At 36.6% G+C, this 15,847-nt stretch overlaps 1 protein-coding gene across 1 annotated transcript in view; it reads right to left on the bottom strand.

Moving 5' to 3' along the window:
* Dpyd (dihydropyrimidine dehydrogenase) overlaps positions 1-15,847 on the bottom strand; it is an 837,903-nt gene that overhangs the window by 199,908 nt on the left and 622,148 nt on the right. The window lies entirely within an intron of this gene.

Here is a 15,847-nt window from a genome sequence, read left to right as displayed (position 1 = left end):
TAGGCTTTTGAATCAGTCACACTGGGCAGCAAATTCCAATGACCTTGAGTCTGGGCATCATTTTCCTTATTTATGGGATGACTGGGAAAGCAGCCTGGCTCCTGCCTGGTCCAGTTACCTTATCAGAGTCATCTAACTGTCCTTATGTTAATTACCTTAAGTCTGACATTGAAAACAGCATTTTGTATTGCCTGAATACAAGAGAATATCTCTAAAAATTATTAAATTTTTAAACACATATTTCTTCTTTTACATATATATTAGACATAATCTCCAGCACAGTATAAAATGCCAATTCTCATGGTATACATCTCTTATCATTTATCTTGGAAATATTTCAAAAAGTAAACTGCTAAGTAGGACTTCAATGTTTTATTCTTGTAAACTGCTTTATATGTCTAGGACTGTTTTAAAAATATAAAGACAATTTAGTAGGTTCTTCAGGTCACTTTGAGAAAATTAACCTTGTAAAAATTTACTATCAGATATAATTTTATTATATTACGTTAGCAATAATCATAAAACTCAACCATCCTTGTATTCCTGGAATAATATTTTATGGTCAATATGCTTGGTTCTTCAAATGTATTATTCAATAGAATTTCCCAGCAATTTAAAATATATTAGATTGATAAATGAAATTCGTGCAAATATTCTATGTGGTACTTTGGAAAAATTAAATTTTAGCATGTCAGCCTCATAGTCACCTTTCTTGTACAGCAATATTTTAGAATTGTTTGTAGAACTCAAAGAGGAAGCGTTATGTAAATGAATCCCAATTCTACATGTGGAATATAGTTTAATCCTCACAAAACTCTCCAAAGGAGGCATTCTTACTCTCCTTTTACAGATAAAACTCAGTGGAAAGGAAGTCATTAAGGTCTGTAAGACTCAGCATTCATGTCAATATTTTTGATCACCATGCTGTTTACAGTGACATTCCTAAATACAACTTTCCAATTGTACTCAGGTCCTAGATTTTGAATATTCATCCACTGAGTCACTGTTTACTGAGCCAGTCATGATCTAGCTGCAGGATACACAGCAAGGAGACAACTAGAGAATATAAGTGAAAGCATTGTAGAGTCCAGGTCCTTCTTTATACTTCCACTACTTCCAAGAGGAATTAAGCTCACATTCTTCAGAAGCCCCTAGGGACCTATTGTAGTACAAATATCTAAGTGAAGAGTAACATTTTAAAACATTATTCTGTCAAAGCACAGAAGCGCATATCTGTAATCACAATGCTCAGAAGCCTGAGGTAGGAGGACCACTGCAAGCTTGAGGTTAGCCTGGGCTACATAGTTCTAGGTCAGAAATTACTACATTGTTACTCTGTTTAAAAAAAAAAAAAAGAAAAGAAAAATATGCAACAAAAACCCCTAACATCCTATTTTGATGGACAGTTTGAAATGTCTGAGCTCCAATTTTGGTTATTTTTTTCATTAATTGTTCTTTGTTAAACCAATTTGAGGTTAGAATTTTTTTCAGTATTCATGGGTCATCTTTTAGGACTATTTTTGTCATATAAACTCAGTTTTAAACCCCAATTTTCAAAAATTACTTAGGATCTAGTGTATAATCAGTATTTAAAAGATTAACACTTGTGCAAAGGCCTTCTTATTTTTGAATTGATTAATTTAATTCATTCACTGTCTTACTTAAGCTTGAGAATCACCTGGAGGGCTTGTTAAAACAGACTGCTGGTCCCACAGCCCAGAGTTTCTGATTCAGTTTTTCTGGAGTTGGCCTTGAAATTCTGTGCTTCTAATAAGTTCCCAGGTGGTGCTCGCAGACAGTACAGAAATCATAATTTGAAAATCATTGCTGCAATTCATCACTTGGTTGTTGTTGTTGGTGGTGGTGGTGGTGTGTGTGTGTGTGTGTGTATGTGTGTGTGTGTGCGTGCGCGCGCACACACACACACACACACACACAGTGTTCAGTAATATTTTGAAGAAGAGTATGGTATATTTTCTGAGCCATTGTATATCTGAGAATTCTCTTCCTGCCACACAATAACATTCTGGATGTATGAACAGCTTTTCTCTTAACGTCTGCACCACTCCATTTTCTTCTATGATTTCATTTTATGAAACTTTATCCATACTTATACTCATTGTATGATCTATCTTCTAATGAAAAGTATTTTTAGGAGTGTGATGAGGTAGAATTCTTTTTGCATGGATTTTTTTTTTCTGAATAAGAAGGAACGTTTTCTAGCTATATGGTTCTTAACTTACTATTACTGTTACTATAAAAAGGTAAAAATTTCAATGTATGCTTTTATTTCTGAATTAATATTTATTTCACTGTTAAGTGAATTAAAACATTGAAAGAGCCTAGAAAAAAAAAAAAACAGGTATGTGGGAGTGCTTGGAAGATAATCACAGAGGTGTGTGTAGAAAGCTCACAGATGCATGATATTCTTATTTTAAAATGACTTTAATGTCCTACTTTCTCTCTCATGAATTCACAATTGTCAACAACTTTTCCTTTGCTGATTTGCTAATTCCTGTGTTGTCCTTCTTGTTTTCTTCCAGAGATCTCTAAGCCTGCCCTTTACAGCATAGACAACTCGCCACCACCACCACCACGCAACGTTGCAGACAGACATTGCCTTTATTGCTGTATTTTGCTCCCTTGTTTCAACTCCCCATTTATTTTGTAGCTTGCCATCTTTGCCAGGTGTAATCGCTATTTGATTTCTGTTTTATTTGTTAAGTAAATCCCCTCTTCAGGAGTACAGATAGAAACAGCATTGATGTTCACAGCTTAAAGCTAACTGAGCAGCATTTAGTAGACTTCCATAGGACTCTAAGAGATTAAGCATAGCTACTTTTATCTGCCACACCTGCCTTGATCTCTGATACTATATCGAAATTGCATGCTTCCCAGGACACAGACTCTAAAGATCCTCAACAGTGTAATTCTACTTGAAGATCTTGGCTTTTGAATATCACTGCCCTTAAACATCAGACCCTGCCTCCAGATGCCTCTTGGCTCACAGAGGAAGAGTGTTTTGGTGTCAGGGCCATCCTATGTAACTAAAATCCAACAATTCTGTTTGTCATAAAGTAAGGATAGAAATATCAAATGCTTGCTTTTCTCCTGGGTTAGAGGGGGAAAACTGTAAAACAAGATACAGACAAGAGAACACTCACATAACAACATCTTTTACACATTCATATCTGGACACATTCTCAAAAATACTATGTCATGAGGTAGGGATGGTGAAAGAGATTTTTACTGATGTGTCCTATCATTTAAATTTTAATACTTACAGACAAAATTCACTAAAAAGAATATCTGAAAATTTTACAACCATTTTAATGAGTAGGTTGAAGTCAAGTCAACATTTTGTCATTCTTTTTTTTTTTTTTTTTTGGTTTTTCGAGACAGGGTTTCTCTGTGTAGCTTTGCGCCTTTCCTGGAGCTCACTTGGTAGCCCAGGCTGGCCTTGAACTCACAAGAGATCCGCCTGGCTCTGCCTCCCGAGTGCTGGGATTAAAGGCGTGCACCACCAACGCCCGGCTCATTTTGTCATTCTTTAGAACGAATGTCTGTCATTTTCTATATTTTCAGGTATTTTAGTCAGACTTTCAGGGAGTCTACTTAATGGTATACTCAGCAAAAAAATTAAATTGCTGCATATGAATTACTCGTATTAAAACTATCATTGACTACACTTAATCAACCAAAGAAAACAATTTTATTTTATTCTGTGAAATGAACATCTCAAATTGTATTACATAATATCATATGATGATAGTATTACTCATGTTACATTTCTTTGATTTTTCCTTCCAAAGAGAGGACTGAAAGACATGGGTACCAGACTCCTCTGGAATACTTGATGGATGTACTGAGTAAGTTGTTCTCTAGGCCAAATCAGCATAGTTATAAAGATTCTCAGGTGACTGTCATCACTCTAGGAACTCTATTGGTGCCATTGTAAACCTTCATAAAAAGGTAAAACTAATTGGCTTTGGAAATGATTTAGAACAACACGCAGAAAGCAGACATGCATACACACATATGCACACATGTATGTGCACACACATATCTCCACAAATATTTCTCTGTTCTTATAACCATAATAAAATTTGGGGAACTCAAGGGTTAAGGTTAAGGAAATAGTTAAACTACTCAAAGAATTTTTTGGTTCAACTCATTTAGATTATGTTTACATTTCATACTAGTTAACAGAGAAATCTATAATTTCCCTTTAATATGAGAATAAAGTAAAATATCAAGTGTTTGAACTGATGAATAAAAATACAACATAGTAGTGGTCTGATTCATTAAGTCTTTGCCATCTACCTTAAAATATTCCTTTGTGTTGTTTCTCAACATATTAATATGTGAGGTGTATGAAGGACAGAGGTTAATAGAAATGCTAAAGGGTTTACCAGAACAATTGAGGTACATTTGTGACGCTCCATCACATGATACTTTTTAAACTATGATTAATCTTAGCACTATTTTTTTATATATTGTTTTACTTAATTTTGCTAAAGAAATTAGAGTCACTCCTCATTGTTTTCAACCTAAACATAAAGAGCCTCATAGATGTATACTAGAATAAATTAATCTAGAACAGTAGTTTTCAACCTGGGAGTCAAAGACCCTTTCACAGGGGCCGCCTAAGACCATGAGAAAACACAGATATTTATATTACTATTCATAACAGCAGCAAAAATTAAAGTTATAAAGTAGCAACAAAGAAATTTTATGGTTGGGGATCACCACAACATGGGGAGCTGTGTAAAAGGGTCACGACATTAGGAAGGTTGAGAACCACTGATTTAGAAAGAGCATAGAAGACAAGGTGAGTATGGATTGTGAAGTTACAATGCCATACATAGATTCATGTGTACATAACTCTGTGATTTCACAGAATGTACTTACTTTCTCTGTGCATCCACTTCTTTTTCAGTGACGCAGGCCACTAAATCATACAACTCAATCAGGTTGTTAAGTAGTTAAATAGTACAGAGTGTGAAAAACTCTGGGCATTGGACACATAATGATTTTTTTTTTCATTTCTTTTTTTTTTCTTTTTTGAGGCAGGGTTTCTCTGTGTAGCTTTGCACCTTTCCTGGAACTCACTCAGTAGCCCAGGCTGGCCTTGAACTCACAGAGATCCGCCTGCTTCTGCCTCCCAAGTGCTGGGATTAAAGGTGTGTGCCACCGCTGCCGCCACCACCACCTGGCTTTTTTAAAAATGTGTTTATTTTTATTTCATGTACAAATTAGTATTTTGCCATGGATGATGGATCCCCAGGAACTGGAATTACAGACAGTTGTGAGCTGCCATGTGGGTGCTGGGAATTGAACCAAGGTCCTCTGGAAGAGTAGTCAGAGCCATCTGCCCAACCCCACATACTAAAATTTCTTATTTCTGTTAGAAAGACTTACTACAAGGGTCACAGATTTTGAAGGGACAATTAACTGGATTCCAATTTGAATATTAAGAGTTGAGCTGGATCTCCTGCATATCTTCTGTGTGTGTGTGTAGCATTCCTGGGCCACAAGGAGATGAAAAAGAAGCCACAGTCTCAGCTTGTAAAAGGCATATCATTTGTTTTGACACTTTTATGCATGTATGTACAATTAATATATGCTAATATAAGACTGTCATAATTCAAACACATCAGTCATCAACAATGGGCTAAGTCAGAGCAACTCCAGAACATTCCTTGGTCTCTGCTTTAATTCACACACTTACTTATAAATTAATACTAATTAAAATGTCTTACAGTGTATCATACTAGATGTGTGATAAGAGCCTAACTTTCTTATTTACTGATTCAATTCATATTCTGTCTTGTTTTCTTTTGAATAAGGGCAAGGGAAAAGCAGCAGAGGTTCCTCCTTTTCCTTTTAGAAAGCTTACACTTAATTATAGGCTTTTTGGTGTTAGCATCACCCCTATCTCACCATCTTCAAAATGCCCTTTTCTTTCTTTCCACCTGATGAAAAGGCAGTGTATCTGAATTGCTTCCTGGTGCTTTTTGCAAGCTCAGTTGAAATTATAAAGGAGAGGATGCTGCTACTGGGAAGAAAGATGGATCTGCAGGAACAGACAGTGAGACAGCCCCAGGAACACAGAGATTTGTAACTGACGGAGGGTGGAAGAAAAGCGAATGAAGAACGGCATCCAAAGCTTGTTTCGGCGGCATGGTTGGACCAAGCACTCCATAGTTCACTCAAGTCAGTAAGAAATAAAGTTATTTATTGCTATCTTGATGAATGTTTCATTTCAAGAAAACCTTACATACTTATACTTCAAGGAAAATGACTGAATGCAGCCTTCATCTTTGCTTCTTGGGATGAACTGTCTGAGATTGTCCCTCTTCTATTCAGTTAGCCCAGTTTTCCAATAGATAGATGAAGTGGTATAGGTGACAATGGCTTCAGAAGGATATAGTCAGAGGTATTTTTCAACTCAAATTGAACATATTCATCCCTCAGTAACGCCTGTATCCTAATCAGAATTTAAGGGGTACACCATACTAGAAAGACAATTACCATAATTCAGATCCCAGAAGAAGACACTGATTAAAAAAGAAAATCTGGCTGCTTATCTTTGGAGAAAGATCTGAGTTTGAACTTAGTTTATGATATCTTTGGTTTATGTAGACTCTGTTGGGTTGCTTAATTAACTATCTGTAAAATGGACCTAGTTATGTCAACCTCATAGGATCATTTAAATAATGCTACATGTAAATTATTCAATCATGTGTTACACAAATAAAAATCATATTAAACACCTTGGTTCTGACGTAGCTTGTGTTAGTCTTAATGCTGACCATTTTTCTAGTACTAGAAGTCTGTGAATACAAATTTTCAAATACCACCAAGAGCACATAGTAACGTGTATATTGAGATTTATAAATCCAGAAAAGATTTTTTTCTTAAAATTCAAGGTATATTACTTTAAGGGACAATAAAATTTATGTATTAAGGCCTGGTTATTAGAAGAAAGTTGAATACAAAGAAAATAAAGAAGCACCATTGGTATTATTATAGTATGAACACCCATTGTTACTCTCTCACATAATGATGTGCACAGACATAGTCCACAAGTAGACCAAGTATAAAGGAATAATGTGCTCAAACATATGAGATTACTGAAACTGTTCTAGTCAAACCACCTTGGGTTGAGTTGAACTGTTAGACTCTTTGACCAGGTAGAGAGAAACTGGTCAAACCCTATTCCTTTCCATCCTCTACACTGATCTTAACACTTCCCATAACTTCTGCTTTAACTTGTCAGTCTCCACTTGGTAAACCACATACCACCTGCATATTGTCAAGGGTTTTCTATGCCCTATTCTTCAGGACCTGTTGAGATTTCAGAATTCACATGGCACTGAGTCACTGGGATTGAACACCAGGACATATGTCTGAAGAAGACTGTAAATCAATATCCATGGTTTCTTAATGGTACCATGAACAGACTAAGCACATGCCTCTGGAAGACGCTCAGTGCACAGTGTAACTGCTAAAGAAGGGAATGCTTCATTGTCAGAGCTTGGTATAACTGACGGCTGCTTCTCTTCTCCTTAAAAATGGTTACCTTTGCCCAGGGATAACATAAAATAACAAAATTAACAGAAACAATCAAAAGTTGTCATATTCTTTCCTACACTTTTAAGGTATCGAGAAAATACATAAATTTAGTGTAAGTACTTCTTTTCAGAGAGGACTTATTTTCAGTGTAGTACTGTCTCCACAAAGAAAAGAAAACATTGTATTTCACAAAACTGAGTTTAATTTTACTCTTGTCTGCCTCTCACACCTGTTTGCTTTTCAAAGGACTGCTGATATTCATGAATTATCTTCAGAGGCACTCTCAAAACAGATTCTCTTTGCATAAGCAAGTGTTGGCTTTCAACATAAAACCTTAACTGGTGTAGCATATGCTTTCCCCTTCCTAGACTTCCAATTCTGTGTTCTACTGTTTTTGAAGAATTAGTTCTGATTCTACTTATGATTACTTGTTTCAGATACTTGACCATGGGCCAAGACTATTGATTTATCGAATGTCACAATTCTCTAACACAGAATATAGCTTTTGAATTAATTTTTGAAATAAGATATTCAAACTAATGTACATAATAACACAGCTTGTCTTCATCAACTTTTCCAAAGTGCTCTCCCAAGAGCAGCAGCAAGGACATCACACTTCCAGCCCCACCCCCACTCCCAATACAAAATGACCGAAGTCTTAGGGAAGGGGGGGTCACTATTGGTACGCTAAAAAGCCCTCCAGGCTCTCATGCATGCTCAACTGCATTTACTGAACTCTCAGGTCACTGTGTGGATACCCATAAGTGAAACTTGACTGCATTTTAGAATGTAATAAAAGAATGTTTCCTTTGCCATTAGCAAGTGAATTCTGGATATAGAAATAATCAGCCATATAAATCTTAAATTAAAAAACTAAGATTAATCTATTATTTTCTTATGTCATCAGGCATTAGCTTCCAACAGGTTTAAAGATCCTCAGATGAAGAGAGGCAAGGGTGTTTGGATAGTTTTTTAGTTGTGAAGAGTAAATGCGCCTGCTCCATGGAGTAGAGCCCGGGAGTCCGCCAGTCCCCAATGCCCAGGGATTGTAGAGGAAGCAGGGGTAAAGATGGTGAGGAATCTTATTCAAGTCATGCCCTCCTTTTCCTAACTCCCCTTTTCACCGTTCAGTCTTCTTCTTCCTCATTTCCTTGGGGAGCAGAGTGATTGATAGCCTAATCCAATGACTGTATTCCAGCTGCCTCAGCGAGGACTCTTTTCCTTATCATTAGCAGTTAGCCTATGGTTAAATTCGCAGCTCACTGCTCGGGACTGCCCCTGAGATTTCAGGGTCTGGCCTTTAGAAAATATTTAACATAAAACTGAAATCTTGACATACTGAGAACTCAGTTCTCTGCAAGGATTCGTTAATTAATCCAATGTACTGTACCGGTGTTCGGTATGAGAGTGTGACATGGTGAACCATTTCGGAGGCTTACAGAGATGTGTAGTCCTAAATTAAACAGCCGCTGACGTGTACCTACACTGATATTTTAGTGCAGCAGATATGCATGAATCTCTGAATATTTAAATTCAAGCTCTGACATTGACACCATACTCTCTAGTTTCACTTTCATAATAGAACCTTTTTGGGGGACTAATTTCAAGCTTGACATCATTCTTTATGATAAAAACATACACATACAAGGAACAAAATTTAATAATTCATTACCATTGCTGCAAAGTTAAGTTTTCATAATATGCTTGTCAGGTCTTTTAGTTTACAAAGTCAATCAAATATTATAGGAATTGGTGCAGATAACAATTTATTTTCCTGATTTTACACACACACACACACACACACACACACACAAAAAAATTATCAGAGGATCTATGATTTTGTCAGCTCTTACATACTGTTTAATCATTTATCTGCAGAACAATGCTATTTTAAAATATCTAAGGAGAGGCTACAGACCTTGATCTGTGCTTTAAGCCTTCACCCTTGCCCCATCTGTCGATGAGCTTTAAGCATCTATGGATATGGCAGCTGAGTCCCAGAAGAAAAATTATGCATCTCATAACTGCTTCTTGGCTGGAATGTCAAGCCAGGGTGAGGCTGTGCCTCAAACTCTGCACTTGGCATTTTCCCTCTGTCTGTCTGCTTTGTTGCCATGACGCAAACATGAACAGTGAGATTTGTGTAGGACAGGTAGCAGGCACGCTCACTGTCAAAAATCTATTATTAGGGTTCTGATCTCCTGCATAGATCAGTGGTGGCTAAACAGTGATGCATGTGAACTGCAGCAAAGGCAGTACAATGAAAAGGGGATGTCTTGTCAATCAGTGCATAAGCATTTTCAAGTGAGCATTATTTAAATGAGCATATTTCTAATGGTGAGTTGCTCTGGACCAAAGTGATAATTTATAATGAAAATTGTAATTCAGCATCTCTTATTTAATATGCCAACTTAGAACTGTTCTGCAAATACATTTATATAACAGGGTCTTTGTAATTGGATCTGTTAAACTTTGGATACACTAACAATGTTTTATATAAGGAAATAACAGAACACAATTTTTGCAATTATTTGAGTATATACACAAAATGGAGAATAAAACAGAATGCTGTCTTTTAAATGATTACTTATGGCATGATCTAGCAGCATGTTTTTCCTAAATTTTATCTTTATCTATTAAAGTATTTTACACATTTCACTGTTAAAACTTCAGCTCTTATTGATAAGGATGGTTACAATAGATAGTTTAAATTTTATGATGGATAGTAGGCGTGTCTTTCTAAAAGGCTTTTATGCATCAGTAATCATGTGATTGACACATTAAAAAACCCAACCTTTTAATGACTACTTCCTAATAAAAAATATCAACACTGTATTTTGTGATATAATTGTGATGTGTCATATAAGTGCTAAAGTGATCTACCAAAATCAGCAGTAGCTTGCATGTTTGAAAATAGTTATTTAAAGAAAAGTATAACTAAAACTTTTGAGTTTCCAATCTGTGGTATGTCTTATCATCTTACCAGATTTGCACAATCTGGTACTCCAGCAATCTAAGCTTAAATCTGTGATGAAAGTGGATTACAGTGGATAGTTCAACCCCTGGGACCTATATGGTGAGAGAGAATTGGCTTCTTCAAGTTGTTCTTTAACCTTCATGTATACACTGTGGCATGCTTGTACCTGAACACACACACACACACACACACACACACACACACACACACACACACACACTAATTAACATAATAAAAATTAATATAAAATTGTGTGAGTTTTTTAAAAATCTACTGTTGCAAGTTTTCTCAATGAGACACTGTATATGCTTAGTTCTACACCATCATAAGGGTACAAATTAGTGGTAAATTTTTGCCTTGTATTTTGTTTGGTTAGTAGTTTTTATGGTGAAAATGTTTTTTGAGTCATACAGCTGTAAATTGAAGTTCACGTAGTGGGACATCAAATGATGCATTCTTCACCTGAAGACTGTAAAGAGAATCTATGGGTCTGTCATCCTCATTTCCTGAGAAAAACAAAATCACTTCTCACATCTTCAGCAATATTGTATTCATGATTAGCATTTTAAGGCTGAAAAGTCAGACTTGAAGGCCATCTTTGATGAATTATTCAGAAATCAATAATACAAGCTTATTAGGTTTAATATAAAATAGGGTGGGTGCTATTCTTTTAATTAAGCATATACATAATCAAATTTCAAGCAAGCATCCAAAATTTTAAAATAAGGAGTTCCCATTTTGTGAAAATCACAACAAAACTGGCAAACAAAATACTTCAAAACAATGATTCTGTTTTTAAGCCATTTGGAAGTAAATTTCTCTAAGCCTGAAGTATTATTTAAAATGCCATCTGCAGGGAAATTTAATAACTTTTCCCTAAGTGCATGTTTACATGTGTGACAGACAACATACATTCAGGGAATGGAATGGAACAAAACTGTTCTAAGGAATATGCTCTTCCTCAAGAATGAGAAAAACTAAAAGCATAGGAACAGTGAAAGAAAATGTCTTCAAGTAAGTAAAACCATCGAAAGAAACACAACTACTCTTTTTCCTATGTCTCTGCAAATGAACAAAGGCTATCCTCCAATGCCAGTTGTAAAAAATACATAGCTTTAGCTGATGCCATGTAGGACTCAGTCTTAACTGTCTCTAAGTGAAGCTTACCCACAGGGAGAACTTTGTGTGACAATATCCCACCACAGCTGAGTGTTCTGTTTGATATAACAAGTCTCCTGCCTACCTACTAGGAATAAGAACATTAGTTGGTAACAACTTAGGAGTATTTTCTGTACTATTCAGAGAAGAGTAGAGAGTAATTAGTCATTACAATCAGTTATGTTCTTTTACATTTATTGACTTATGATGATATAGGGACAGGACTTGAGAGCCTCTGCACACATGCGAAGGTCAGAAGACCACCAGCACCACCAGTGGGATCTCTACTTCTATGGGTGCTGGGCAAGTGCCTTTACTCTTTGAGCCTTCCCACCTATTCCATATCAATGATTTAAACAGAAATACTTGTAAAATGCAGAGCTTAATCAGCTATCCTAGTTTCAAGACAATATTTCTTATGTATATTGGACATGATTTCTTTTCATACTGTTCTCACCATTTGACCACCTGATCTACAAGTCAGCTATTGGTGGACTCCTCTGACAAGCATGAATCTTGCCAGGTGCTTCTCCTATGATTGACTTTCTGTTTATTAGGTCATTCCTTTATGAGTTTAGGTTGTGTGCTTGAGCTCCATCTGCATTCTGATTCTACTCATCCAGGAACATTTGGAAAACATTCAGGTTATAAATTTGTAAGGCAGTGGACAGGTCCTCAGAATGGAGTACTAAATCCCTTTCTTAATATATTTCAAACTTCCACAAGTAGACATTGTATTCTTACAGGCCCCCTGACTTTTTTTATTTAAGAAATGTACCTTTCTCTAAACATTGTAACTTCAAAGGATTTTGACATGAGCCACAGTGCAAACACATTTCACACCGTGATGTACACATGCTCATTGTACATGTACAATTTAGAAAGAAATGTGATCAAATAACACTTAACTACACCTCTGTGTAAAACATTGCAAAATATCCCCAATTTTATTTTATTTTATTTTTTAATTTAATTTTATTAAAATGTTGATTGCCAGGACCAGAAAGGTGACTCAGTCATTAAGAGCATATATTACTCTTTCAGAGGACCTTAGCTCAGTTCCTAGCATCCTTGTCAGGAGGTTCACAAATGCCTGTAACTCCAACTTCAAGGGATCCTACACTTCTGTCTCCGTGGTAACTACACTCAGGAATACAATCTCATACACAGACACATGCACACAATCATATTTAAAAATAAAATGCTAAACTATGTTGATTGTAATTCATTAAAATTAATTTTATAGCATATACATGATTGTAAAACAATATTTGAAAACCAGTGCAGTAGAATCTGAAATAGTCATATGAGAAACAACTCAATTTGATTGACATTCTTTAGCTGAGTCTATCTTCCCAATGGGCACTACTGCCCTTTGTTACCTAAATGCAACATCTATACTACAGCCCCTAGTCCCAAGGCTCAGGGATCACTGCAGAAAGTGTTAAAGAGCCAGAGGCTACAATTAACAACTATAAGGAAACAGTGTCTTTTTGACATAGCAAGGTGGTTGCATATATGAATTCATAATGGGTACAAAACCATGTACAAAACCTATGCAAGCTGGAGGTAGACCAAATTCCAGCATGGAGAGGCTAGGTGGGCAAGAAAGCCTATACCACACAATTGCCAAGGAGCTATTGACAATTGTCAGCTGTTGGAAGAGGGAGAGTTAGTTTTCTTCAAGAGTGTAGAGCCTGGTAAGTAGACCATGATCCAGTGGAAGATCATACATTTGGGAAGTTTTGGTCAGCACAAATGGGTTTCAATAGATTAAGACGGAAAAAAAAAAATAACCACCACACACAAAGTTGGGTGGATTGGGTGTGGATCCCAGAAGAGTTGGGAGGGGATGAATATGATCAAAACACATTATACAAAATTCATAAAGAACTAATACAAAAAATTTTTAAAAATTAAAAGAGTCCTGAAATGTGGCCCAGAAAGATGGCTCAGTACACCTATAATGTACTTGCAGAGGAGCTGAGTGGCCCCATCACCCACATTTGAAGCCTTCTATCCACAGGAAACTCCAGTTCCTGGAGAATCAGATAACCTTTTTTAAATTCTTCAGGCACCTGCACTCACTTGAATAAATCCACACTTAGATACACATACACACAATAAATAAATAAAACACTAAACATCTTTAAAAAGGAGATATGGAAATATACCAGGTATATAACTTAATTTCTCTTGATAACATTTCTCTTTTTAGCAACGCATAACTTTTTTTCCCCAATGCCAGAAAGAGTATTCTGAACAAAATAGAAAGTTTGAATAATGAACTGGAAAACATCCTGAAAGCACCGTTCTCCAGCAGGATGGTGGCCACTCCAACTATTAGTCAGCTTTTCTTAATAAAATCCAAAGTCAAATAGGTGTAAAAATTGGCACTTCGGTGTTCTGAGAAAACCCCTGGGTTGATATTAGCCATGTGTGGTGACCATTGTTTTCAACTTGTAAAAAGACTCAGCGTATTTTGTGTGACTTTCTATACTGGATCAGACTTTGAACTTCTGACAACCACATCTAAGCGAGCAGCAAAAGTGTTTAGCTGAAATTTTAAACCAGTATTATTAGCAGTTCCACAAGGCTAGGTTTTGTGTGACGTATGCTGAAGGTACTTTGCCATAGCCCTCGCTTCTGCCCTAGAACATCTTATTGCCAGTTTAAGCTGCTTTCCTGGTCCTATTACTTTTAAACTACAGCAAGCATTTCTTTAAAGGAGAAAGACTGTATTGGTTTTGTCCAGATGGAGAAAGGTTATTTTCAGAACGGATTGTATAGGGTGGATGAATTTAATATAGAACATATTAGAAATGAAGGACAGCCCTTTAAAAATGTGAGGGACATTTTGTTGTTTAAAATGAGAGTTCCAACCCAGCTTAGCTGAGCTTACAGCCCAAGTGAATTTTTATGTATGTATTTATAAACCTCAGAAATGGAGTTTCTTGGAAATGCTAACAGGCCCTGAGGTACTGCTTGTGTTCAGTGTATGTATGCTTAAAGACTGAAACATGAAGGACTCTTTCTAATGCTGTAATTTCATAGTTTTATTAGACTGAGTTATAGCAGGGGAAATATTCAGAAATTGCAGCTTAAATGAGAAAGTGTGAATGGGGTGTTACTTACATAAAATACTACCTCAATAGTTCTTTTATTAATTTTTAATGCTCAGCACCCTCTGAGACCTCCTTTATTCTCTTGCTGTCAACATGACAGACTGGAAAAAAAAACTGAAATGAGCTGACAGAAAATGTAGCCCACGTTAAGGTCCAACTCCAGAGTCTCTCGACTCTTTCTTGGACCCTTGCTAACACAGCCTGTGCTATTTCACATTACAGTAATAGTTGGGGCCCTGCGTGATAGCTCAGGAGCTGCTTGTCAGTCTTCCCTCTTCACACATGGCGGCCTGAGCATTCAGTTATAAGCATAATAGAGGCCCCATGTCCTTGTGGTTTTACCTTGGCTCATGGACATTTCATCTGTACTGCAGCCTTCTTCGGCATAGACAAGGATTTTGCTGTCAATCCTGCCTCTTCCGAAAGTGCATTTTGGTCTGATTCAGCAGTGCCTTTCTGGAACAGTGGAGCACCATTGCTTTCTGTATATTTACCACTTTATCACCAAGGCAACTAACCACCATATCAGTACAGTCAAGAACCTCAAGGCATCGTCTCTGCAAGGCTAAGTTCATGTTGTCACAGCAACGGAGTATGGAGGGCAACCAGACCAGAAGGGACCTTGGGAGTAAACTTCTCACTCTTTTTCAAATTCAAGTGCAAGAGGATAAGAAAGAGGTAGAAAATGTGTGAGGTCAGCCCCGTGTCTCGTCACTAAAGTTAAATATTGAGCTTTAATGGTTAGTTCTGAGTTGTGAAATGGGGGTGTTTTAAAGATGATGGAAATATTAAGAGTCTAGAAGGGTGGGGACTGATTTAAGATTATCAAAAAGGGTATTATAATTGAGGTACCTTGGAGTCAGCATGGCCCTTGTCTGGTATTCTCTCATCTCACCCAATAGTCACTGTAGCCTCATAGTTAATTTGTCCCACCATAGCAATTAGGAAAGTGACCAATAATGAGTGATGTTGGAATCGAAGATCATAAAACACATGACACTCTTGCTTG

This window comes from Peromyscus maniculatus, chromosome 6, assembly GCF_049852395.1.
Source record: "Peromyscus maniculatus bairdii isolate BWxNUB_F1_BW_parent chromosome 6, HU_Pman_BW_mat_3.1, whole genome shotgun sequence".
In the NCBI taxonomy this organism is placed as follows: Eukaryota; Metazoa; Chordata; class Mammalia; order Rodentia; family Cricetidae; genus Peromyscus; species Peromyscus maniculatus.
Note: the sequence above shows the minus strand (reverse complement) of the source record. Positions and strands in the feature narration are given on the sequence as shown.